The sequence below is a fragment of the Cetorhinus maximus genome, chromosome 28, assembly GCF_964194155.1.
Source record: "Cetorhinus maximus chromosome 28, sCetMax3.hap1.1, whole genome shotgun sequence".
NCBI lineage: Eukaryota > Metazoa > Chordata > Chondrichthyes > Lamniformes > Cetorhinidae > Cetorhinus > Cetorhinus maximus.
In genome coordinates, this window is record NC_135906.1 from 17,051,240 (window position 1) to 17,075,754 (window position 24,515).

The window sequence follows — 24,515 nt, forward strand, 5'->3', positions numbered from 1 at the left end:
ACCTGAGGTTCTGTAACACCCTACACTCCCTATCTAGTTTGAGCAGTTAATTCACCTTGCTGTGCTAGTCATTTCTTTCAACCATATTAAGATTATGTATTTTGTACAGCTAAGCAGTATAGGGAATAGGGTAAGTGGCGATATTTGTTTCTTGATTAGGCTGAGTAAGAAGTGGAGGGGTAATGCAGGGCCCCAGATAAACCTAGGGCTGAGAGAGGGTGAGAGTGACTGGGGGAATAAGAAGATTTTCCATGCGGAACAGCAAATAAACAGATGACTGCTTTAATCAACTTAAACTGCAGAAATAAACAATTCCCAAAGCATGCTTTGTTTTTCCTGTCAAAACTTATATCACAAAAAATTCAAAGTGGAAAAAGAACTATTCTGATTTTCGCTTGTGTGTGTCTTAGTGTCAGCCCCTGAAAACTGGACTAAATGTTAGGAGCATCTGAACAGGAGAGTCAATATTCTGAAAGGTGACAAGAACCCAGTTTACAGGGCAGCTGTACATTTCCCAGACTCCACTCACAATCTAGCAACCGGAAAATAAGTACTCCCCCTAGGCACTCTTCCAGTGATTGATGCGGAGTCTGATTTCATGCATTCCTGGCAGATATTCCTGAAAAAGCACACAGGGCCTCTACTTCCATACCACAATTCCCTGAGGTCAGGATGGAGGGCTGCTCTCTCATTCCCAATAAATCCACACCACTCACACAAAAGACTGCCTGTGGAGCAGGAAACCAGATATTAAACAATCTTTTATGAATGGTCTGACAGGCTGAATATAAAAGGTTTGCTGTTTAGCTGATTCTTGCTCTGCAGGCCTCAGTCTAATGGCCCCACTGTTGTCTTGCTGCAGTGTTGTGGATGCTGGGCTGTATTCATGCAGCTGGACTCAGGTCAGGATTGTGACCCTTACTGTGAGTAACATGAAAAAAGAGAATGTGGAGAATGTCTTTCCATCCAATTTGAGTACCTTCTACATCACAGGAAGCACTTTGAACTGAAATGTTTCAGCGATGGGCTGAAAGCCACAATGTGGACACTATGAAAAACCAATGAGTGAAATTGAGGTACTTCAGCAAGCAGTGGCAAGGGTAGATTTTTAAAACTTGGGTTTTAAAAGCTCAGAGATTGTAGGTGGTTGTGAAGACTCAGCCAGGAAAGACAGTTTGAGAAAGGAGGATCGGCTGCAGTGGATCTTTGAATCAGTTCCGTTCTCCCAGTGGGAGTGGTGCTTGGAAGGAACATGTGCAGAAATGACGTTACCACTGTTTCGAGTGAAATCTGAAACCTCTGTGGAGACTACAGGCCTGATGAGGTTCTCCCTTCCACAGTGAGCTTGTGGAGTACATCACATGGTCTCTCTGGAACTGTGGGACCTTAAAGTTCATCTGGAGCATCTCCCCATATGGCAGCCGCTTTCAATCTGGAATAGGCTTTAGTTTCTTAAGAATTTATTGATGGAAATAGAAATGTTCCAACACAAAGGAGGTAGCCATACTTCTGGAAGAAGCTTGAATAATGGAGGAGCTGTGAGAGTTCTAGATCAGAGAAGAAAAATAGGAGGGGCAGAGAAATGGGACAGAATAGAGAGACATTGGGCAATTGGGTGTGAAATGGGGCAGAAGAGGGGAGGAATACCCATGTACTCTAACCAAGAGAAGGGGTCAGTTACTTGCTGTCCATCCCCTGACATTGCTGTGTTCTATCCGGTAAGAGGTTAAAGTCAGGGAGAGCAGGTACCTGTCCTTCTGTTCTCTCCTGGCCCAAGCTGCATGCCTTCCTGTGATCACAAGGCTGGAGTCTGAAACACATGATTTTATACTATTGAAAGTGCACTTTAGACCACACATTGACCAAAGAATATTCTTGAAGTTTGCTTAGTCCAGACACTGAGTGATTTTTATCCTATTCAAACGGCAGAAAGAGGTAGATAGGCAGTTAAAATTTCCCATGTTACTTACCAACTGGAAAGTTGTCCTGAATTTTAACCTGCTACCCTAAGCCTAAAACTGGTGCAGTCCTTCTTTACAGATACATGTTGGATCCCAGAGATAGTCTATGGGACCTGACTGTAATTTTAAATGGTGGCTTATTGAGAAGCTCCTGTGCTTCTCCTACCAGCTGGTGATAATGGGAGAGGAACCAAAAGATGCCCCAACAGGTCACTTTTTTACTTTCCTTGTGAGGCTATGAGGCATCCACAAAATAAGCTTAAGCCTGTCCTGCAACAGACTTCCCTCCCTTTGCAAATAGAAATTGACCCCAATGTCAACTCCATCACCTACCTAATGCTAACGAACAGCTTCCATCGCCTCCTGCTGGTTCCAGGTGCATGGCCAGTGAGCAGATTTAATGGTAAAATTGGGCGGAATTCATTCTGGGGCCAATGGGTGTGATATTCACTCATTAGCGTGGTTTCCTACTGCCCAGTTAAAATCCAAGCCAATTTATTTTATAAAGTGTTCACTTGCTTTTGCTGGATCATCAGTTGTTACTCCATGAACATTCCCAGGACAGTGAGTAACTCAAAGCACAAAGAAATGGACCATTGCCAAGTTAAACTTCCAGACCCAAGGACAGAAAACATATTTTTGTCAAATTTATTTTTCTCTCTCTAAAACACTTGCAGCTGTTTTGCCTTTAACTGTGTGCAGATGACAGAATGCATTTCAAATGACTGCCTAACTTGTAATAACAGGCTGATTAACAGGATCAGTGGGAACAATGAGGCATTTGTGCAAACCCAGGCCCGAGTGCAGCTTACCATATTGTCCCTCCCTGATGTACAAGCCAGGAGAACGATAACTCAAGGTTATCTCTATCCTTTTGGTGAAGAGGAAGGGTGGATTATAACATACAGCTTAAACATCTCATAAATAAAGCATAACTTCAAAATCTTCTCTTGCTGAATCCAAGATGGGTGTGAAACAGCTCGGAACGGCTGCTATAGTTATTTTTCTCAATCCAAGATTCTGGGGTAAATTCCCACCCTTTAGGAAGCTCAGTTGGACAGCGTGTACTTAACCCTGCTCTGAGTTTGAGCCTGAGGACTATATTTTTTCTTTTAACTGTAAAATTCCTAACGACCTCAAAGGTCACCACAGCTAGAACTGGGCCCACAGCAAATGGAAAAAGGATTCCATTGTCTAAATGCTGGGTAGCTATTCCCCCTGAGGCATCCAGATATCTTAAAATTATTGTGAGATTGTTCAGGAGGGAAATCAGGAAGCATTTTCCACCCAAAGTGTAGTGGAAATGTGGTATTCTCCTAAAATACCAATGGATCTTGGAACAATTGGAGCTTTCAAGACTGAGATTGACAGATTTTTTTTTGTCAAAAGCAGTGTCAAGGGATAGGGATAGGGGACAAAGGCAGGTAAATGGTGTTGATGTACAGACCTGAAGCTCATGTGTAGTTATGAAGTAAGCTGGCTCCAGAGAGTCTGGCATCTCTGAGGGCAGGAAACCATTTAATGTTTCTCCTGGTTGAGTCTAGTTGACAGCGAGGTGTATAAATACAATTGCAATCACCAATAGCCGTTTTCATATCCCATTCAGGAACTCTCAGTTCATTGACCCTCAAATCAAGTAACAATGCTGATATAAGAACATTTCACTGCAGTTTTTCGTGTGAAGAAGGGTTTTCAGATGCAGGGAGCTTTATTTATAAAATAGCTCAATATCTTCAATGTCATCAAATAAGACAGATTATGCTACATCACAGAGAACCCTTTAATTTGTAGCTTAGCCATACAAGGATATTATAACCAGAGCTGTAAATAAATAGGATCCTAGAAATTAGACTGTGTAGCCACCTACCAAGTCCCGAAAATGGGGGCAAGAAGCAGAGGCCTCTATGCACAAGCCATCTCACAATCATATACCCCTTAGATTTGGCTACAGATCTGCAACCCAATGTTGTACCGAGCACCTGAAAACAGGGGCTATATGGCCTAATTTCCAGGCCCCTGTTTCTTGACAACTATATCAACTAGTTATGATCATCTTTGTATGGATTAGCCCCAAGTTATAGGGTTCTATGTGAGGTAGCACAATCTTGTTTAATGACATTAGAGATGTTGAACTATTTTACAAATAAAGTTCCATTTTCAATTGAATTAAAATAAGTGTCTGACAGGAAAATCATATCCCGGCCTTTCAACAATCAGTGACTGGGTCAATCGAGCAGTTTGCAGAGTGAATCCCAGGCTGGCTCTAAGATTAGGTTGATGTGTATATCAGATGCTGCTATCCATAATGAATCTCTGACAATCTGGAACTCCTGCCAGAGTCTCTCAGAGAAGGATCAGTCAGAGGACTGGAGAGGGGGGATGTCATACTTGGTTGGATTTTAGCCAGTTTCCATCAGAACAAAATAAATAAATCTATGTTCAGCACAGAGGGTTCAGGGTGTGTTAATGATAGTGGGAGATCAGATTGCAGTATTTTAATGACAAAGTAAGACTAGGGTTTTTGTTACTGTGTAACATCAGATAGCATTGATGGTCATATAATTGGGGTAATTGATAGGATGTGATTGTGGTGTGCTACCAAAAATGTGAAGGATGTGTTCATAACCAAGCAGTGTTCCAATTATTAGAAAACCTCTTCTGCAGCATTTACATTGAGAAAGCACAACAACTCAGCAGAAACAAGTCCTCAATAACTACCCTAACTATTAGCCCTTGCACCATTTACAATAGGACAGACCTGTGGCATAATGACTCTGACATGGTGACTGCCCACACACCGTGTGTAATTTCTCACTAAATTGAGGTTTTATCAACTTGCTGTTACAGAAATGTTTTAGACTCTCCATCTGTCTGTTGGAACTCACAAACAAATTGACAGCAGCTTTGGATAGCAAGTCACTAACAAAATTCATCAAACTGTTTGAGTCAGACAAAAAAGCAGCAACAGCATATTTGATGTTATTATGAATAACTGAAAAGCATCAATCTAATGTTCATTACACTATTTACCTGTGACAGTGAAATCTCTAGCTGGTCCGTGACTCCTCTCAGTATTCTGAGCAAATTGCTCCCTTTAAAAGGACACTGCTTTGACCACTAGAGGGGAAACAGAATCAGAGGGAAGATGTGTTATTTTGTGATGCAATGATATGTTTTCATATGAATTCTGTCATCATGTTCCAGGATCCATCAAAGCATTTACTCAAAATATTTATCATTCAGATTAGCACATGGGTGAGTGTTCCTTCTTTGAATCTGAGACGAACTGCCTGGATGGAGATAAAGTGAAAATATGAAACCTGTGCTTGACCTGGCTGGGATTAAGAGTTGTGAACTGGCTGATGGTGGGAAGGGATCATGTGAGGGGCGTTTTGGTAAATCAAAGAGAAACACAAGGTACTAGAGCAGGGTAGTGATTTGGGTAATGATAACCAGAGTGTGATGGGAAAGGAAGTTAAGGATAGTATTAAATTAAAAGAAAAACTGTACAAATCTGTAAAGATTAGTGGTAGGTCAGGAGATTGGTCAGAATTTAAGAACCAGCAAAGAATGCCAAAGACAATAAAGAGGCAGAAAGAAGTGTCTGAGAGAAAGCTAGCTACTAATATAAAAGCAGATAGTAAGAGTTTCTACAAGTATTTAATTAGGAAAAGAGCAACTAAAGCTAGTGCTGTTCCTCTAGAGCATGAATCTGGGGACCTGGTAATTGGCCTTCATCGCAAGGGGATTTGAGTACAGGAGCAGGGATGTCTTGCTGCAATTGTATAGAGCCTTGGTGAGAGCACACCTGGAGTGTTGTGTATTGGTCTCCTTATCTAAGGAAGCGATACTTGCCATAGAGAGGTTCACCAGACTAACCTCATGGATGGTGGGAATGTCTTATGAGGAGAAATTGAGGAAACTGGGCCTTTATTCTCTAAAGTTTCGGAGAATGAGAGGCGATCTCATTGAAACTTAAAAAATTCTTACAGGGTGTGACAGGGTGGATGTAGGTAGGTTGTTTCCCTTGGCTGGTAAATCTAAAACCAGGGGACATAATCTCAAAATAAGGGGTAGGCCGTTTAAGACTGAGATGAGGAGGAGTTTCTTCACTCAGAGGGTGGTGAATCTGGAATTCTCTACCCCATTGAGCTGTGGAAGCTCAATCACTGAACATCTTCAAGAAATCACAGAAATAAAAACAGGGTCATTGGACTCGAAACGTCAACTCTTTTCTTCTCCACCGATGCTGCCAGACCTGCTGAGTTTTTCCAGGTAATTCTGTTTTTGTTTTTATCTTCAAGAAATCGATAGATTTCTGGAGACTAATGACATCATCAGAATGGCGATAATGGGAGAAATGGAGTAGAGATGGATGATCAGCCATGATCTAATTGAATGGTGGAGAGGCTCGATGGGCTGAATGGCCTATTCTTGCTCCTTTGTTCCAATGAAAACAAGGACATGACGGAGACGTTGAACAGATAGTTTGTATCTAGAAGGGTCCCAGTGGTTTGGAAAATAGCAAACGTTACACCTTTACTCAAGAAAAGGAGACAGAAAGCAGGAAACTATTAGGTTAGCCTAATATCTATCGTAGAGACATTTCTGATATCCATTATCAAGGAGGTTATAGCAGGATACTCAGAAAATCATAATGGGATCAGACAGAAATAACATGGCTTTGTGAAAGGGAAATCATGTTTAACTACTTTATTAGAATTTTTGGAGGAAGTAACAAGCAAGGTAGATAAAGGGGAACCCATAGATGTGGTGTACTTGGATATCCAAAAGGCATTTGATAAGATGCCACATCAAGGATTACTACACAAGATAAGAGAACATGGTGTGGGGGCTAACATATTAGCACAGATAAAGAAATAGTTATCTAACAGGAAACAGAGAGTAGGGATAAATGGGTCTTTCCTGAGTTGGCAAGCTGTGACTAGTGGAGTGCCAGAGGGATCAGTGCTGGGGCCTCATTGAATTAAAGCCTATGGGTGGAATTGTGCCAGATTTGAACTAAGTGCGGTTGCGGGCGGGAAAAACAACTTTTTTTACCCGCTGGCCATAATGGCAGCTTCCCACACTGTATCACCCCAATCCCACCGCAATAATTATGCATTCCCATTATGCATTATGGGAAACATGCCGTTTCAATAGTGGACATAAAGAACATAAGAACTTGAGAAATAGGAGCAGGAGTAGGCCTTTCGGCACCTCAAGCCTGCCCAGCCATTCAATAAGATATGGCTGATCTGCCCCAGGCCTCAACTCCCCTTTCGTGCCAGCTCCTCATAGGCCCCAGCTCCCCGATATTTCAAAAATCTATCTACCTCCTCTTTAAATACTTTCAGTGATCTAGCCTCCACACCTCAGCAGCAGGCGGAGGCAGGGATTTTCCAGATTTCCGGCACTCGAAGGACTGCTGGAGGCCAGAAATTTGCTGAGTCCAAGTCAGATGACGAGCTTCAGGACTCAGTCATACCTCAGTTCTGGAGCTGTAAAGGCAAGCTCGGGAACATCAGGAAAGGGTGTCCGCTGTACTCCTCAGATTGCAAGGCACGATGGAGGAGTCCGTCTGCCTTCAGGCTGAGGTGATAGTGCCGACATGGCAACAAACCAAGGGCAACACTAGTAGGATGGCGGCCGCCATGGAGACCTTGGTCCAAGGCATCGTTCCTGCACTGCTGCACAAGCTGAACTCCAATGCTGATGTCATAGTTGGCCTCCAACAGCGTGTACACGAGAGGGGTGCGGGGCAGCCCGATCTCACTCCAGCTTCCCCTTCTCCTCGAGAAGTCAGCCAGAGGCCCTGAGGCACCCATAGGGAGGAGGATCAGAAGGTGCACATCCCGGGGCCATCCAGGTGACTCTGGGGTGTGCGGCCCATTCAAATCCCCTCTTCCTGTGACCTCAGCAGCTCCAGCTCCATAGGCCGAGGAGGGTGCCACTGCCACACAGCAGGACCCTGAAAGCAGGCCGGGGCCCTCCAGGTCTCAGCCCAAGGACATCACAGACAGGGTGTTACTGTCAGCTGGCTGCCTCCACCTCTGTTGTGGATGTCGGGGGAGCACCAAGATATAATGGCAGGGTTAGGAAGGGTAAGAAGATGTAATTGCACAGCCTGGGCATGGGTATTAATCACTTGTAACACAATGTTCACTATTGTCAATAAACTCCCAAGAATATCTCCCTGCCTATGAGCCATAAGGAGCCCTTGTTCTGATGAGCAGTGTATGTGTCACTCAGATGTGAAATCTTTCAGCACAAGGTGCCTCACTCCAGGGTCTCTTCCCTATGCTCTGTGCAGCCTTCAGACCAAAGTGATAGTCTAGCCTCACACTCCCTGGACATATTACTGATGCCTGAACCTCGATGGTGCTGGTCATTGCTGCCAGAATGTTGTGGGCAGGTGTCACAGGCTTGTGAGACCCCACAGAGGTTACCTGTGGAGCCCTGGAAGGAGGCAATGGTGTAAAAATTGAGCACTGCTGTCTCTTTCAGGGCCACTGGCAGTGGATGCCCTCCATGTCCCCGTGGCACTAAAGCCTGCAGCAGCTGGAAGATGTGGCCAACCAGTTCCCGAGACACTCGCAGTCCTCGGCGACACTCGTTCTCGGTCATCTACAGGAATGAAAGGCGGTGTCTGTAGACCCTGGGTCTAGCGAGGCACTGACCAACGATGGTTCGCTGTGGCCCTTCAGCAGCGTGTGCGGAGCCCCAGCCACTCCTTCTTCCAGAGGGTGCTGCTCCTCCCTCTGCACAGCCGGGTGCCTCCGTCACTCTCTTCTCTGTCCTCCCCGGGGGGACGGTGCTGAGCGACGGGGAGAGGGAGGAGGGGGTGAAAGAATTGCGGCTCCGGGAGTCACGCAGCCTCTGATCCGCCCCCGGTGCGAGTGAATTGGGACAATCCAACATGGCCGAGGTGACGTGAGCTGTGCTGCCTCCTGCGGCTGAGGGAGAGGGGCGAGAGGTGGAGAGAAGGATGGGGTGGGTGTCACTGGGATGGGGGCGATCACATGGAGGAAATGGAATGGGTTCATAGGAAGGGTGGACACAGCAGCAGTGCCAACACCTGAGCCATTGCTCCATTCACCAGCATGCTATTACTTGTTGGCATTCACCCATGGGATCCAATAGGTCACCAGTGTCATGTGGCAAGCAATGTTACAGGCTCTTAACACCACTGATAAATCAGAGGAGGGGGTAGTGGACCTGAGTGGAGGCAGCAGCAGGGAATAAAGGAGAGAAAGGGGAGGAGACCTGATCAGTGACCAGAAAAAGCAAGGAGTGATGTTACAGAACAGAAGGTACTTGATTGATTGGTGAGTTTTAATGTTTGTTTTTCTCTCTAAGGTAGGCCAATGGTTTTAACAAGGTCTGGGAATCCATACAGTGCTGTATTAAATGTAGAGTTTAGCTTATTTAATAACATTTCGAACAGGGTAAGTAGTATTACATGAATTGATAAGAGTTTTAGCATGAGCAGATCTAGAGGCATTAATTAATAGTTTATACAAGATAATAACTAGATTCTAAAAGAGGGAATAAAGATTTTTTAGAATCCTGATGGGCAGCTGAGATCGGTTATTTGTAAATCCTGTGCCCTGTGGGAACTTAAGGACACTTTTTGTGTCTTAGGGGACCACGTGTGTAGGAAGTGTCTCTTTTTCAGCCTTCAGGAATTGAATCTTGCTCTATTCCTAAGGCTCAAAATACTACATTTTGAGCAAGAGATGAGCAGGAGAGGATTAAAGGGTGGATCCAGAGGCCTATCTGCACTGAGACCAGCGGTGGAGTGATGTCATGAACTACAGCGAGTGCAGGGAAAGCAGCTGATTGGTGAGTATTTCTAGTCTTTAAAGTAAAAGTAAGGTCTTTAGTTTGTGTTTGGGTCTCTAGTCTTTTATTCTCTCTTTTTCTTTAAAATAGCTTAAGTATAAGATCGATACTGCTGTAAAAAAAAATAATTACAATAAAATGTAAAGAGCAGGGATACTAGAGTAATTAATAACTTAAATAAAATATGATAGCGATGGCAGGGCGGGTGATGTGTTGTTGTTGCAGCATGGGGGGGCTGCTGGACACCAAGGTGATCCAGAGCGAACACATCTGTAGTAAGTGTTCGCAGCTCGAGGAACTTCGGATCCGAGTTAAGGAGCTGGAGTCCGAGCTGCAGACGTTGCACCATGTCAGGGAGAGGGAAAGTTACCTGGACACTTTGCTCCAGGAGGCGGTCACATCCCTCAGATTAGCTAATTCAAATTTGGTCTGTGATCAGGGACAGGAGGGTGTGACTGCAGGTGAGGCAGGTATGGGGATCCAGGGGGTAGTGTTCCAAGGAGCCTTGGCCCCTTCAATTGTCAACAGTTGCAAGGCGCTTGCAAGCTGTGTGGGTGAGACTGGGGACTGCAGGTAGGATGAGCAAACTGACCATAGCACCGTGATACAGGAAGCCATTCAAGTGGGGCGAGGAAATAGGAACGTACTAGTGTTTGGGGACAGTATAATTAGGGGGGATAGATACTGTTCTCTGGAGCTGTGAGTGTGAGTCCCAAAGGCTGTGTTGCCTGCCCAGTGCCAGGGTTAAGGACATCTCCTCAGGGCTGGAGAGGAACTTGGAGTGGGAGGGGAGGGATCCAGTTGTCATCGTCCACGTTGGTACCAGCAACATTGATAGGACTAGAAAGGAGGTTCTGCTGAAAGAATTTGAACAGCTAGGAGCTAAATTAAAAAGCAGAACCTCCAAAGTAATAATCTCGGGATTACTACCTGTGCCACGAGCAAACTGGCATAGGGTAAATAAAGGAAGGAGTTAAATGCATGGCTCAAAGATTGGTGTGGGAGGAATGAGTTTCAGTTCATGGGGCACTGGCACCAGTACTGGGTAGAAGGGAGCTGTTCCAGAGGGACAGGCTTCACTTGAACCATGCTGGGACGAGTGTCCTGGTGAATCGAATAATTAGGGCTGCAGAGAGGGCTTTTAACTGAATAGAGGGGGTTGTGGGGGGAGGGTTCTGGAGAGGGTATACATAGGCTTACAAAGCAAAAAGATATGGCAGCGTTGCAGGGCAGCTATTTAGGTAATGAAACCCAGAGTGTGACAGGAAGGAACAGAGTGTGCAAGCATAAAAAAAAGCAGCAAATAGGGTCGAAGGGGTGAAAAAATGGTAAAAAGGCAAAATTAATGGCTCTTTACTTAAATGCACGTAGTATTTGGAACAAAATAAATGAATTAAAGGCACAAATAGAGGTTAATGGGTATGATCTTATAGCCATTATGGAGACATGGTTACAAGGAGATCAAAGCTGGGAACTAAATATTCAGGAGGATGTGACTTTTCGAAAGGACAGACAGGAAGGAAAGGGTGGTGGGGTAGCTTTGTTAGTACGAGATGGAATAAGTATGATAGCAAGAAATGATCTTGGATCGGAAGATGTAGAATCCAAATGGGTGGAGGTAAGAAATAACAAGGTGAAGAAGACACTGGTGGGAGTAGTAATAGTAACTATACTGTAGGACAGAGAATAACTTAGGAGATAATGAGGGCATATAAAAAAGGCAGTACATTAATCATGGGTGACTTTAATCTTCATGTAGATTGGAAAATCAAATTGGCAGAGGTAGCCACGAGCAAGAATTCATAGAGTGTATTCGGGACAGTTTCCTAGAACAATATGTTGTGGATCCAACCAGGAACCAGGCTATTTTGAACCTGGTAATGTGTAATGAGGCAGATTTAATAAATGATCTCAGAGTAAAAGATCCCCCAGGAAACAGTGATCACGACATGGTAGAATTAAGCTTTCAGTTTGAGAATGAGAAACCTGGGTTGGAAACAACTGTGCTAAACTTAAATAAGGGTAATTACAAAGGAATAAGGGCAGAGTTGGCTGGAGTGGACTGAGAAAGGAGTAGCAGAAAAGATAGTTGATGAACAATGGCAGGTGTTTAAGAAAATAGTTCATGACTCACAACAAAGATCCCAGTGAGGAAGAAGGGTTCTAGGAAGGGGATAAACCAACCATGGTTAACCAAGGAAGTTAAGGATAGTATCAAATGAAAGGGAAAAAAACACACAATATGGCAAAGATTAGTGGTAAAGGGAGGGAGGCAAAAAACACTTTAACACCTGTCATTGGGAAAATGTTAGAGTCTATTTTTAAGGTAGTAATAGCAGAGCATTTAGAAATACAAAATGTAATCAAACAGAGTCAGCATGGCTTCATGAATGGGAAATCATGCCTGACAATTTTATTAGAATTCTTTGAGGAGGTAACAAGCAGGGTAGATAAAGGAAAACCAGTAGATGTAATATATTTGGATTTCCAAAAGGCGGTCGATAAGGTACCACACATAAGGCTACTTAATAAGAGAAGAGCCCATGGTATTGAGGGTAGTACATTAGCATAGGTAGAGGGATTGGCTATCTAATAGAAGACAGGGTTGGGATAAGGGGGCCATTTTCGGGATGGCAACCTGTAACTAGTGGAGTGCCACAGGGATCAGTGCTGGAGCCACAATTATTTACAATATACAATAATGACTTGAATGAGGGAAATTAATGTACTATCGCCAAGTTTGTGGATTACACAAAAATAGATGGGAAGGCAAGTGGTGAGGATGACACAAGTAGTCTACAGAGGGATGTAGACAGGTTAAGTAAGTAGGCAAAAACTTGACAGATGGAATATAATGTGGGAAAATGTAAGGTTATGCATTTTGGCAGGAAGAATAGAGGAGCTGAATATTATGTAAATGGAGGAAGACTGCAAAAAGCTGCAGCACAGAGGGATTCAGGGGTCCTCATGCATGAATCACAAGAAGCTAGCATACAAGTTCAGCAGGTAATAGGGAAAGCAAATGGAATGTTGGCCTTTATTTCAAAGGGAATGGAGTATAAATATAGCGAAGTCTTGCTAAAACTGTACAAGACACTAGTTAAACCACACATAGAATACTGTGAACAGTTTTGGCCCCTTATCCAAGGAAAGATATACTGGCATTGGAAGCAGTGCAGAGAAGGTTCACTAGGTTGATCCCGGGTATGGAGGGATTTTCGTATGAGGAGAATCTGAGTAGGTTGGGTGTGTACTCATTGGAGTTTAAAAGAATGAGAGGCAACCTTATTGAAACATATAAGATTCTTAGGGGGCTTGACAGGGTAGAGGCTGAGAGGTTGGTTCCCCTTGTGGGGAAGTGTAGGATCAGAGGGCATAATCTCAGAATACGGGATTGTTCGTTTAAGACAGAGATGAGGAGGAATTTCTTCTCTCGGAGGGTAGTGAAGCTGTGGAATTCTTTACCGCAGAGGGCTGTAGAGACTGGGTCATTAAGTATATTCAAGGCTGAGAAAGATAGATTTTTAATCAGTAAGGGAATCAAGAGTTATGGGGAAAAGGCAGGAAATTGGAATTGAGGATTGTCAGATCAGCCATGATCTCATTGAATGGCAGAGCAGACTTGATGGGCCGAATGGCCTACTTCTGCTCCTACATGTTATGGTCTAAAAGAAAGAACTATGAACTGCTAACTTCTAATACTGTAACTTAAACTCTACCCCCTTCTTAAATCCCTATTCACATACAAACAAGACACATAAGACACACAAAATATGGACTTTAAGGATGGGATCAAACAGTTCAATAACACCAATCCGGAGTACAGGATTTGATGAGTTGATTTTGATTGATGTTTTCCAAATTCCTTTCAGTTCTTGTTGATGACACAAATTAGTCTTCCAGCACTTTCAGTATTTAGTTCATTGGTTGAGAACTTGCTTTTCAATGTCTCTAACAGTGGTTTTCCCCTTTTCGTTTTTATAGGGGCTTTCAGAGAGAGAGAGCAGGTTACAGGTTACAGAGATATGAGGGAAAGAGGTTTTAGATGCTTTCTCTTTGCAGGTCAGGAGCTTTCTGCTGCCCTGTTACCACACAAAACCCTGGGTCACCTGGTCAGGAGCCAATTAAAATGCTGTTGTCAGGCAGCTGCCTTGGTCCAGGACTCCTTTCCAGCACCATCCTTCTTTCATGGCACACTCTGTTCCAAGACTGCAACATTGTATATATCTCTCATCCTGTTCCAGTGGGCATGTCCTTTAAACTGCAGCCATTGTAATTCTAATCCACAGTCCAACAGAAAATAAAAAGATATGTTCTTTACAACAGTCCAACAGAAATAAAAAGATGTGTTCTTTACAACAGTTCAACAGAAATAAAAAGATATGTTCTTTACATGCCTCCAGCCTTAAAAAAGATGGAACACCATTTTTAAAAATGTGTTCCATCACAAGGTATGTGACACATGGACAACAAAAGACGAGACTTACTTTCATTCATCCTGCCTCCCCCTTATACAATCTTCAGCATTTCTTAACCCTTTAACTTATTTTAGTATTTTACACCTGGGACAATGCATCCGTGATCACATTATATTTACCGGCAATATGAACAATCTTTACATTGAATGGTTGAAACAATAGACTCCATCTAATCAGTTTCGCATCTCGAGTTTTAAACTTTTCAGTGAATGCCAGCAGATTATTATCAGTGTAGATTAGTGTTTCATTGTTATTGCATCAGACATAAACTTCAAAGTGTTGAAGAGACAACAATGCTAGAATTTCTTTTTCTACTGTGATATGAGATCACAGTGTCTAACTATCCCAGTATTGTCATATTGGCTAGTCGAATTGTAGGAGGTTTGCTTTGGGCATTGTCTACTTCTCTTTCTACCTTGCCCTTAATGTCTTTGTCATCCTCCATTTCTCCTACCACCTGGCACACTTGCTCTGTCTTATCATCCTCTCTGCGATGATATTGCTTCAATATGTTTATGTGACATAACCGTTTCTTCTTCCTACGCTCAGGAGTATCTATCAGATAAGTCACTTTACTAACTCTCCTAAGTACCTTGTAGGGGCCACCGAGTTTCACTTTCAGGGGTTTACCCTGCAAAGGTAATAATTCCAATACTTCATCTCCTGCTTGGAACGTTCTAGTTGTAGCATTCTTTCATTTTGGCTTGGGAAATTTTTGTGTTCTTGTGCTACCTTACATGCTTCTGTGAGTCTTTCTAGAAACATGGACACGTAATCCAACATGGAGGATTTGTCTTTCTGTTTTAGGAACTTTTCCTTAATCACTTTTAATGGACCTCTTATTTCATGATCATAGGTCAATTAGAATGGCCAGTTAGAATCAATTAGATTCATTCAGAGATTCTTTGGTAGCAAATAGTAAGAAATCTAATCCTTTGTTCCATTCCTTTGGGTATTCATGGCAATAGGTCTTAATCATGGTTTTGAGAGTCTGATGGTGTCTCTCTAAAGCTCCCTGTGTCTGTGGGTGATAAGCGGTAGACTTTAGTTGTTTGATACCCAAATTGCTGATTACGTCCTGGAAAATTTTAGACATGAAGCTAGAACCTTGGTCAGATTGTATTTCAACTGGTAGGCCATTGTGTTTTCCACTACCACCTTAGCTGTAATTGTCTTTAACGAAATAGTTTCTGGAAATTGGGTTGTTGTATCCATGATTGTAAGGATATACTGATGTCCTGCTTTCATTCTGGGTAATGATCCTACACAATCTACTAATACCCCACTGAATGGTTCTTTGAAAACTGGTATGGGTATTAAAGATGCTGGTTTGATAAACTAGTGAGGTTTACCTGCTCCCTGACATGTATGACACGTTTTACAAAATTGCACTGCATCCTTATGAAGTCTTGGCCAGGTAAAATGCCCGTTTATCGATGCTTGGGTTTTCCATATTCCTACATGTCCTGCCGTAGGGATTTCATGTGCTACTCGCAATACCTCCTTACGATATTTGGGCGGTACTAATATCTGATGAACAGCCATCCATTCTTCATCTATAGGTCTGTGAGGATGTCTCCACTTCCTCATCAGAACTCCCTTTTTAATGTAATAGCACTCCGGAACTCCTTCAGCCTCAGCTGCAGTGTGAGTTGACTGTGCTAACTTGTTTAACTTGTTTAACTTTGGATCTGCTTTCTGAACCTCAATTAGTGAAGACCTGCCAAACACTTCCTTTGAATTATCCTCATCCTTAAAGAAAACTTCAGCTACTCTAACATCTGCTCATGGTATTACTTTGGCCTCTGGTGATGGACTTTGTTTAGCCATTGCTCTGGTCACCACACACGATGTAAAAATACCAGGAATTGTTCTTGTAACTGCTCTGTCTCTTTAGCCTGTCTCGGACTTTCCGTAATTATGGGTGAAGCTATAACCTTCACTGCTGCCAAATCATTCCCCAGAAGTTAATCAACTCCATCCATGGGTAATTTCTTAACCACTCCTATAACCACCGATCCAGATAACAAATTACACTCCAATTGCACTTTGTAGGATGGAACCGGGATATACTCTCCACTTATCCCGTTTACCAATACTTTAGCTTTCATTGAACTCACTGGAGGGCAAACTAGGTCCTTCTCCAGCAAAAGAGTTTGTGTAGCTCCTGTGTCCCTTACTATAGTTATGGGTTTAGTTGTATCATTTGATGAAAAAGGGGTTATCTTTTCTTTAGACAAAAACCCTTTATATCTCTCACCTACCTTATTCACTTCACAGCAGTGTTTACCTCCAGACCCTTATATGTAGTTAAAGCTACAATCTGATTTATGGCATTTTCTCTTTGAGTTCCCTTTTCGGACTCACTCTTACGAGCTCCAATAAGTCCCTTGGGCTTCCCTCTCAACTTCCAGCATTCTGAATGAATGTGTCCCACTTTATTACAATGGAAACACTTCATGTGTTTCGAGTTTCGCCTCCACCCTCAGTACCTTCCTTCCTGATCTGGGGAGGAGATCTCGAGGCATTCCCAGCTGTCCATTCTTTACCCTGGCTACTTGCCTTCCTTTCACTCTCCCATTTTCTATCCTTTTCAAATGTATGGGGGTGATGGGAAAAAGTTTTGGTTTTATGGATCAGCTCATAATCATCAGCCATTACTGCTGCCTGTCTAGCAGTTGCAACCTTTTGGTCTTCAACATGGTTTCTTATTACCGAAGGTAGGGAGTTTTAAAATTCTTCCAAGAGAATGGTCTCTCTGAGAACTTCATAGGTAGTTTCAACTCTTAATGCTCATATCCACCTGTCAAAACTATTTTGCTTAACCCTTTCAAATTCAATTTAAGTTTGCCCAGGCTGTTTTCTTAAATTTCGAAACTTTTGCCTATGTGCTTTAGGGACCAACTCATATGCACTCAAAATGGCCTTTTCACCACATCTTAATCCCTAGAAACCTCCTCTGACAGTGAAGCATAAATTTCCTGTGCTCTATCTGTCACTTTGCTCTGCATGGACAGTGTCCAGTTTTCCTTTGGCCAGTTCATCTGTTTAGCTATCTTCTCAAATGAAATAAAGAATGCTTCAACATCCCTTTCTTCAAACCTTGGAAGAGTTTGTACAAATTTAAACACCTCCCCACTGGGTTCTGATCTGGAAATATGCCCTGCCTCACCTACTGGTGTCTCTTTTTTAACTGCCAGCATTTTAAGCTGGAATTTTCTCTCTTTTTCTCTTTCCCCCTTTTCTAATTTCACCATTTTTAGCTCCCTTTGAAATGCCCTCTCTCTTCCCTTTTCTTTTTCTTTCTCTGCCCTTTCTGCCTGTTCCCTTTGGAATGTCCTTTCTGCCTATTCCCTTTGGAATGTCCTTTCTGCCTGTTCCCTTTGGAATGCCTTTTCTGCCTGTTCCCTTTGGAATGCCCTTTCTGCCTGTTCCCTTTGGAATGTCCTTTCTGCCTGTTCCCTTTGGAATGTCCTTTCTGCCTGTTCCCTTTGGAATGCCCTTTCTGCCTGTTCCTTTTGGAATGCCCTTTCTGCCTGTTCCCTTTGGAATGCCCTTTCTGCCTGTTCCCTTTGGAATGTCCTTTCTGCCTGTTCCCTTTGGAATGCCCTTTCTGCCTGTTCCCTTTGGAATGCCCTTTTCTGCCTGTTCCCTTTGGAATGTCCTTTCTGCCTGTTCCCTTTGGAATGCCCTTTCTGCCTGCTCCCTTTGGAATGCCCTTTCTGCCTGTTCCCTTTGGAATGCCCTTTCTGCCTGTTCCCTTTGGAATGCCCTTTCTGCCTGTTCCCTTTGGAATGCCCTTTCTGCCTGTTCCCTTTGGAATGCCCTTTTGCTTTCCTCTTTTTTTTCTGCCTCTAGTTCCAATTTTTTTTATTTGCAACTGAATTTGAGCCCATTCCAATGAACCACCCCTTGGAGAACTCGGTCTCTCGGGTATTCCTTCCAATTTCAAATGCTGTGCCATCTCTTCGATTATGAGAGTGTACCATCTCATATGCACCACCTCATAACTTCTAACACCTTGCCTTAGCCTGATTTCCCCTCTCGCCAAATCCTCTGTGGCTTGTTCCTTTTGGAGCCTTGTGTGAACAGCTGAGGGGTTCATTAATAATTTCCGCAGGAGTGAATTACCCTGTGGCCAGGTACAGCAATATTGCATTGTGCTGTTCGCTTTGGCAGAAATAGGGATCTTCCTGAATGTTTATTCCATGTTCCTCCTCACTAAAGGCAAAAAAATTTCTTCTTCAAATCCCTAAACATTACAGTAAAAGAGGAGATGGGAGAAGCTCAGGGATATTCTGAAATAGAACATTGTAAAGAACACAAACCTTCAATGAGGGTTTCTAAACCATGATGGGTTATTGGAGAAAATGTATTGGGTTTTGTTGTTCAGGAGTCTCCAGGCTGTGTAGCGAGGGCCTTATTTAAACCTCAATCCATCCCTGTTTCTTAGGGTGCTTTCTATCTGTACTTAACCTGTACAGAAACAGAAGGCCAGTTACCTTGAAGTAGAAAGAAGCCCAGCACTCCTTTAACTGTAATAAGAACAGAAAATGCTGAAATACTCATCAGGTCAGGCAGCATCTGTGAAGAGAAATGGAATGAACGTTCCAGGTGGACGATGACCCTTCACCAGAGCGCTGTTTCTCTCTCCTCAGATACTTCCTGACCTGCTGAGAATCTCCAGCATTTTCTGGGTTTTTTTTTTCAGGATTCCAGCATCTGCAGTATCTTGCTTTTGTATTTTACTGCTTTAACTGGGCCTGAACTTGTAATGAATTATGCCTGTAAAGACAAGAGCAAGCAAGTAACTTCTGCATTAATCTCATTTGGTCCAACAATATGACTAATCACTAGTTGTAACTTTAATCAAATTTCTGATCTTGCATGATAACGTTTCCGCTGACAGACTCATGCTAGCAATCTCTGAGCAAATTAGGGGTTTTAGGGGCTGACTCGAAAGTTCATATCCCCATATTACATATGTAACATTTCAGCTGGAATTTAAATTTTGCCCTTTACTCTAAGTTCCCAGACAGGGCTTCATTTCTCTCCTGTCGAACAACAGCACCCAGTGCAAACTTGCACTGATAACTCCCTGATCCAGTCTGAGTGTGAATGGTGCTGCCACATTGGTGTGAAAAAAGACACAGCTGCACTTCCTGTGATTTCACATTGAAATAATACTCTCTGTGTATCAACGTCAGTAGGTTAATTTCTTGGAACATTAAGATATTAAATTAATGGTAAGTGGTCAAACGCCTTGCAGCACCACTCCTTCGACGGCTCACAGGCACTAACTTGGCATGTTGTACAATTGTCATAACTGAGTGAAAATTTACAAAGGCATTAGTGAGATTGATGATTCTTTTATATTTAAAAAATGCAAGAAGTGAGATGAAGCCAAATGGCAAACTTTTGCATCAAGTGCACTTTTTAACACAGGCGGTGTGCGTGTGTTATTCTGCTCCGTGATGAGGCAAGTTGCTGCTTCCTGTACAAATGCTTAATTAAAACTCATGTTTACAAGCCCCTCTCGCATTAAAGCATTTTAAGATGACTTAGATTCAGTTAGATCTCTGTTAGCCTCTGCATGATAGTCTCATATGCACCCGTTTCCCAGTTCTGTTCTCTACTTGATAGTTGAGGTTACCAGCACCCTTGATTTTATAGCACAAGCTTCTTTAAGGCAGGGAAACCTCTGTATTATAACCTAGCGAACAGCAGCAACATTGGGGAATTGGAGTCTGAGTCAGGGCCTGAACATCTGGAGACATACCCCGGTGGGACTCAGTGTATGGAACTGTACGCCAGTGAGACACAGTATGTGTGGAACTGTACCCCAGTGCGAGTCATTATGTGTGGAACTGTACCCCAGTGCGAGTCATTGTGTGTGGAACTGTACCCCAGTGCGAGTCATTGTGTGTTGAAATGTACCCCAGCGAGAGTCAGTGTGTGTGAAACCATACAATGGTGATTGTCAGTGTGTGTGGATCTGTACCCCTTGTGAGAGTGATTATGTGTGGAAATGTACCCTAGCGAGAGCCAGTGTGTGTGGAACTGTACCCCAGTGAGAGTAATTGTGTGTGGAACTGTACTCCAAGTGAGATTCAGTGCGTGTGGAACTGTACCCCAGAGAGAGTAAGTGTGTGTGGAAATATACCGCGGTGAGAGACAATATGTATGGAACTGCAGCCCAGATGAGAATCAGTGTGTGTGGGACTGTACCCGAGTGAGGATCAGTGTGTATGGAAATGTACTCCAGGCGGAGTCAGTGTGTGTGGAACAGTATCCCAGTGTGTGTCATTGTGTGTGGATCTGTACCCCAGTGAGAATCAGTTTGTGTGGATCTGTACCCCAGTGAGAGTCAATGTGTGTACGGAACGGTACCACAGTGAGAATGTCAGTGTGTGTGGAACTGTACCATAGTGAGAATGTCAGTGTGTGTGGAACTGTACCACGGTGAGAATGTCAGTGTATGCGGAACTGTACCAGAGTGAGAATGTCAGTTTGTGTGGAACTGTATCCCAGTGAGAGTTAGTGTATGTGGAACTGTACCCAGTGAGGATCAGTGCATTGAAATGTACCCCAGTGAGCGTCAGTGTGTGTGGAACTGTACCCCTTTGACTGTCAGTGTGTATGGAACTGTACCCAGTGAGTATCAGTGTGTTGAACTGTACCCCAGTGACTATCAGTGTGTGTGGAATTGTTACTCAGTGAGAGTCAGTGTGTGTGGATTTGTAACCCAGTGAGAGTCAGTGTGTTTGGAGCTGTATCCCAGTGAGAGTCAGTGTGTGTGGACCTTTACCCCAGTGAGAGTCAGTGTGTGTGGGGCTGCATCACAGCAAGAGTCAGTTTGTGTAGAATTGTACCCCAGTGAGAGTCAGTGTGGGTGGAACTGTACCCCAGTGAGAGTCAGTGTGTGTGGAACTGTACCCCAGTGAGAGTCAGTGTGTGGAGCTGTACCCCGGTGAGAGTGAATGTGTGTGGGGCTGTACTCCAGTGAGAATCAGTTTGTATGGAACTGTACCGCAGTGAGAGTCAGTGTGTGTGAAAATGTATCCCAGTGAGAGTCAGTGTGTGTGGACCTTTACCCCAGTGAGAGTCAGTGTGTGTGGGGCTGCATCCCAGCAAGAGTCAGTTTGTGTAGAATTGTACCCCAGTGAGAGTCAGTGTGTGTGGAACTGTACCCCAGTGAGTGTCAGTGTGTGTGGAACTGTACCCCAGTGAGAGTCAGTGTGTGGAACTGTACCCCAGTGAGAGTCAGTGTGTGGAGCTGTACCCCGGTGAGAGTGAATGTGTGTGGGGCTGTACTCCAGTGAGAATCAGTTTGTATGGAACTGTACCGCAGTGAGAGTCAGTGTATGTGAAACTGTATCCCAGTGAGTGTCAGTGTGTGTGGAACTGTACCCCTATGACAATCAGTGTGTCTGGAACTGTACCCAGTAAGTTTCAGTGTGTTGAACTGTACCCCAGTAACTGTCAGTGTGTGTGGAACTGTAACCCAGTGAGAGTCAGTGTGTGTGGACTTTTACCCCAGTGAGAGTCAGTGTGTGTGGGGCTGCATCCCAGCAAGAGTCAGTTTGTGTAGAATTGTACCCCAGTGAGAGTCAGTGTGTGTGGAACTGTCCCCAATGAGAGTCAGTGTGTGGAGCTGTACCCCGGTAAGAGTGAATGTGTGTGGGGCTGTAGTCCAGTGAGAGTTAGTGTGTGTGGGACTATACCCCAGTGAGAGGCAGTGTGTACGGAACTATACCAGAGTGAGAATGTCAATGTGTGTGGAATTTTATCCCAGTGAAAGTCAGTGTGTGTGGAACTGTACCCAGTGAGGATCAGTGCGTTTAAATGAACCCCAGTGAGTGTCAGTGTGTGTGGAAATTTACCCCTATGACAGTCAGTGTGTGTGGATCTGTAACCCAGTGAGAGTCAGTGTGTGTGGATCTGCACCACAATGTCTGTCAGTTTGTAAGGAACTGTACCCAGTGAGTATCAGTGTGTTGAACTGTACCCCAGTGACTATCAGTGTGTGTGGAATTGTAACTCAGTGAGAGTCAGTGTGTGTGGATCTCTAACCCAATGAGAGTCAGTGTGTGTGGAGCTGTACCCCAGTGAGAGTCAGTGTGTGTGGATCTGTAACCCAATGAGAGTCTGTGTGTGTGGAGCTGTACCCCAGTGAGGGTCAGTGTGTGTGGTTCTGTAACCCAGTGAGAGTCAGTGTGCGTGTGGAAATGTACTCTAGTGAGAGTCATTGTGTGTGGATCTGTATCCCAGTGAGAGTCAGTGTGTGTGGAACTTTGTCCCAGTGAGAGTCAGTGTGTGTAGAATTGTAGCCCAGTGAGAGTCAGTGTGTGTAGGGCCGTATCCCAGCGACAGGCAGTGCGTGCGGAAATGAACAAATGAACAGCAGCGAGAGTCAGTTTGTGGAACTGTACACCAGTGAGACACAGTATGTGTGGAACTGTACCCCAGTGCGAGGCCTTATGTGTGGAACTGTACCCCAGTGCGAGTCATTGTGTGTGTAAATGTAACCCAGCGAGAGTCAGTATGCATGAAAACATACAATGGTGAGAGTCAGTCTGTGTGGATCTGTACCCCTTGTGAGAGTGATTATGTGTGGAAATGTACCCCAGCGAGAGCCAGTGTGTGTGGAACTGTAACCCAGTGAGAGTCATTGTGTGTGGAACTGTACCCCAATGAGTTTCAGTGTGTGTGGAACTGTGCCCCAGTGAGAGTCATTTTGTGTGGAACTGTACCCAAGCGAGATTCAGTGTGTGTAAAACTGTACCCCAGTGAGAGTCAGTGTGTGGAGCTGTACCCCGGTGAGAGTCAATGTGTGTGGGGCTGTAGTCCAGTGAGAGTCAGTGTGTGTGGAACTGTATCCCGGTGAGTGAAAGTGTGTGTGGAACTGTACCCCAGTGAGAGTCAGTGTGTGTGAAACTGTACCCCAATGATAGTCAGTGTGTGTGAAACTGTACCTTGGGGAATGTCAGTGTGTGTGGATCTATACGCCAGTGAGAGTCATTGTGTGTGGAACTGTATCCCATTAGGAGGCAGTGTTTGTGGGACTGTCCCCCAGTGAGGGTCAGTGTGTATGGAAATGTACTCTAGTGAGAGTCATTGTGCGTGGAACTGTATCCCAGTGAGAGTCTGTGTGTGTGGAGCTGTACCCCAGTGAGAATCAGTATGTGTGGGACTGTAGTCCAGTGAGAGTCAATGTGTGTGGGACTATACCCCAGTGAGAGGCAGTGTGTACGGAACTTTACCACAGTGAGAAAGTCAGTGTGTGTGGAGCTGTTCCACAGTAAGAATGTCAGTGTGTATGGAACTGTACCACAGTGAGAATGTCAGTGTGTGCGGAACTGTACCCCAGTGAGAATGTCAGTGTGTGTGGAACTGTACCCAGTGAGTATCAGTATGTTGAAATGTACCCCAGTGACTATCAGTGTGCGTAGAACTGTAACCCAGTGAGAGTCAGTGTGTGTGGAACTGTAGCCCAGTATGAGTCAGTGTGTGTAGAATTGTAGCCCAGTATGAGTCAGTGTGTGTAGGGCCGTACCCCAGCAACAGGCAGAGCGTGTAGAACTGAACCCCAGTGAGAGTCAGTTTGTGGTACTGTACACTAGTCAGACACAGTATGTGTGGAACTGTACCCCAGTGCAACGCCTTATGTGGGGAACTGTACCCCAGTGCGAGTCATTATGTGTGGAAATGTACCCCAGCGAGAGTCAGTGTGCGTGAAACCATACAGTGGTGAGTGTCAGTGTGTGTGGATCTTTACCTCTTGTGAGAGTCAGTGTCTGTGGATCTGTATCCCAGTGAGAGTCAGTGTGTGGAACTGTACACCAGTGAAAGTCAGTGTGTGTGGAACTGTACCCAGTGAGTATCAGTATGTTGAAATGTACCCCAGTGACTATCAGTGTGTGTGTAACTGTAACCCAGTGAGAGTCAGTGTGTGTGGAACTGTATCCCAGTGAGAGTCAGTGTGTGTAGAATTGTAGCCCAGTATGAGTCAGTGTGTGTAGAATTGTAGCCCAGTATGAGTCAGTGTGTGTAGGGCCGTACCACAGCGACAGGCAGAGCGTGTAGAACTGAACCCCAGTGAGAGTCAGTTTGTGGAACTGTACACTAGTCAGACACAGTATGTGTGGAACTGTACCCCAGTGCAAGGCCTTATGTGGGGAACTGTACCCCAGTGCGAGTCATTGTGTGTGGAAATGTACCCCAGCGAGAG

The 24,515-nt window shown here is 44.2% G+C and overlaps 2 long non-coding RNA genes across 2 annotated transcripts in view; one reads left to right on the forward strand and one right to left on the reverse strand.

Moving 5' to 3' along the window:
* The window catches only part of LOC144668858 (uncharacterized), a 143,021-nt gene that overhangs the window by 66,286 nt on the left and 52,220 nt on the right, over window positions 1-24,515 (reverse strand). Inside the window, exon 2 of the long non-coding RNA XR_013573562.1 lies at window positions 4,992-5,078. This is a non-coding gene — a long non-coding RNA (uncharacterized LOC144668858). The remainder of the gene's footprint in view (window positions 1-4,991; window positions 5,079-24,515) is intronic.
* LOC144668857 (uncharacterized) overlaps window positions 869-24,515 on the forward strand; it is a 73,382-nt gene continuing 49,735 nt past the window's right edge. Inside the window, exons 1-2 of the long non-coding RNA XR_013573561.1 lie at window positions 869-923; window positions 9,673-9,806. This is a non-coding gene — a long non-coding RNA (uncharacterized LOC144668857). The remainder of the gene's footprint in view (window positions 924-9,672; window positions 9,807-24,515) is intronic.